Source organism: Helianthus annuus, unplaced genomic scaffold (assembly GCF_002127325.2).
Source record: "Helianthus annuus cultivar XRQ/B unplaced genomic scaffold, HanXRQr2.0-SUNRISE HanXRQChr00c018, whole genome shotgun sequence".
NCBI classification, from domain to species: Eukaryota; Viridiplantae; Streptophyta; class Magnoliopsida; order Asterales; family Asteraceae; genus Helianthus; species Helianthus annuus.
In genome coordinates this window covers 37,840-40,756 of record NW_023395534.1, presented here as the reverse complement: position 1 = coordinate 40,756, position 2,917 = coordinate 37,840, and the positions used below count along the sequence as shown (strand labels likewise).

Genomic DNA, 2,917 nt, shown 5'->3' with positions numbered 1-2,917 from the left:
CTAGAGAAGTAAAGAAAAATGAAGTTTTTTGAAAAAATTTGGGGTGATTAGCGGTTCCAATAGAGTTTTGTGTAAGGCTTGTTAATTAGAACTTGCAAGATTCAATGTATTAGCATCCCCCCCCCCACTTAAATTACACATTGTCCTCAATGTGTCCCAAAAATAAGTTTTTAGGTTGATTGAATGTGTAAAAATGTGTGAAAAAGCAATTTTTATGTTACTGGGCGTCTGGACACGGCCCCGTTGTGTCCTGGCACGACCCCGTGTTCAGATTGCCAGTAACAAAGGTTTGTAAAAAGAAACCGAAGCCTGGACACGGGGGCGTGTTCAGTGAGCACGCCCCGTGTCCAGTTACCTGAACTGGGTATTTTCTGCAGATTGTGCAGCACGGAGCCGTGTTGGGCAGGCACGGCCCGTGCTGAACTTGCTGTAATGAAGGAAATTTTGTCAGATGGTCCCGTTTTCGTGCATGGGGTGCTGGTGCAAGTTTCCCTTGTTATCCTTCACCATCCCGAGTGTGTTTTATTCCTGAAAATTAAATTAAACTGGAAAACATAAAAATTAATCTAAACTAAACTAAGGATAGTTCCGCGGAATGCCTCCGTGGTGCGCCACGTTTATAAGAGTCCTTGGCTAGACCCAAAGCCTGGTCATATGTTACCCAAGTGGGATGTTTTGCATCCCATGCTACACCGTCGGAGAGCATCATCCAAGCTTGAGTCGATGACCTTCATGTAGTTGACCGGATCTTCGTCTTCTACTCTTTTTCCAACCCCAAACTTCACTTCTTCTTCCCCAAACTTCAATGTTAGTGTTCCGTCATTCATGTCTACCACGACATGTGCTGTGGCTAGAAACAGCCTCCCTAGGATGAGAGGGACTTCGGCGTCTTCTTCCATGTCTAGTATGACAAAGTCGGCTAGGAAGACGAAATTTTCGACTTTGACCAATAGATTTTCAGCGACACCTTGTGGATATTTGATGGATCGGTCGGCAAGTTGTATACTCATCTTTGTAGGGCTCGTTTTTCCTAGGCCGGGTCATTTGAACATTGAGGCGGGCATGAGGTTTATGCTAGCCCCAAGATCGGCTACTGCATTGCGAATGGTGGATTCCCCAATTGAGCAAGGAATCGTGTAGCTTCCAGGATCTATCTTTTTTTGTGGGAGTTTGTTGAGTAGTAAAGCGGAGCATTCTTCGCCTAAGTTAACTAATTGCAATGATTCAATTTTCCTTTTATGAGTGAGGAAGACCCTCATAAATTTTGAATATTTAGGCATTTGAGTTAGGACTTCGATAAATGGAATATTAACATGCAATTTTTTTAATAAATTTTCGAACTTTGCGAATTGCTCATTGGTCTTTTGACGAATTAACCGACCGGGGTATGGAACCGAAGGAGCCTTAGTAGGCTCTTGAATTGGTGGAGAAGCCTTCTCTTGTTGGGGCGGAGTTGTGATTCTTTCAGTTGGCGGTGATGGAGCCTCTTCGTAACCCACGGTGCAGTTTCTCAATGTTATCAGATAGACTTGTGCTTTCGGGTTGGTTTCGGTATTACTTGGTAACGCGCCTTGTGGTATCTCGGAGAAATTCTGAGCTATTTGATTTAATTGTTTTTCAATGTTTTGTATACTAGCTTGTTGATTTCTAAAATTCGATTCCAATTGTTGAAATCGATCCGAGTTTTTCTTTTCGGTGTTGGAGATGAGACGAGATACAGTATCTTCAAGCCTTTCTCGTCCACCTTGTTGTTGAGAGAAATTTTGGGACTCGACTCTTGGTTGTTGAAAGTTTGTTCGTTAGTTTAGATTTTGTTGGTTACTACTATTGCCGGGTTCTCTCCAACCAAGGTCAAGGTGGTTACGCCATCCTTGGTTGTAGGTACCCGTTGGAGGACCCGACGGCCTAGGTCTATTGTCAATGTAGTTTACCAACTCGGTTTGATCATCTACTTCTTTCATACAACTCCAATTTTTATATGGCACACCACACCCCTCACAAGCCATAACCGAGACCGTTTTTGTAATGTCTAACTTTTTGATTTTTGAAGAAAGGGCCTCGATTTGGGCTTGTAAAGAAGTGCTTTCATCAACCTTATGGGCGTCCGGGGCAATAGATTTATTGCCTCGGGGAGTGTGCCACTGAAAATTGGTTTGAGCAATTTCCTCAATTTGATTGTATATTTCATTTGGGCGACGATTACCTAAAAGTCCCCCGGAGCTAGAATCAAGTGTTTGTCTTGTATGTGGCAACAATCCATTGTAGAAAGTGGATACTTGTTGGCACACCGCAAGACCGTGATGGGGACACTTTCTTAGTAGCTCCTTGAACCTTTCCCAAGTTTCATATAAGGATTCCCCGTCCTCTTGTGAATATGTATTAATTTCAGTCATTAATTTAGCCGTTTTAGCAGGAGGGAAATACTTATATAGAAACTTTTGGGCTAGTTCATCCCAGGTGTTTACCGAGCCAACTGGGAGGGCGTTAAGCCAAGCCTTAGCTCGGTCTTTTAGTGAGAATGGAAACATTCAAAGGCGGATGGCGTCGTTTGATGCTCCATTGATCCGAAAGTTATCACATATTTCTAAGAAATTAGTAATATGTAAATGGGGATCCTCGTCCGCAAGCCCATGGAAGGTTGCAGAGTTTTGAAGCATCTGTATCAAATGTGGCCGAAGTTCGAAGTTATTGGCTTCGACATTTGGCGCATTGATAGCGGCGCCTAGATTACCTACGGTGGGTCGTAGGTAATCCATGAGGGTACGTTGGTCCGCCATTGGAAGTGGTTTCCCCAAAACCTTCTCTTGGTTTTTAGCTTTGAGTCTCTTTCGTAGAAAGCGTTCGGGTTCGTCTAGGGGTTCTTTTACGTCTCTGCTGGAACTGGAGCTCATACACTACGTGGAGAATGCAAATGTGG

General features: G+C 43.6%; 1 non-coding gene across 1 annotated transcript; it reads left to right on the top strand.

The window, feature by feature from the left end:
- The first annotated feature begins 2,292 nt into the window (after nt 1-2,292).
- On the top strand, nt 2,293-2,399 carry LOC118489710. The gene has a single exon (XR_004887703.1). It is a non-coding gene; the product is annotated as a small nucleolar RNA R71 (small nucleolar RNA).
- The last annotated feature ends 518 nt before the right edge of the window (nt 2,400-2,917 follow it).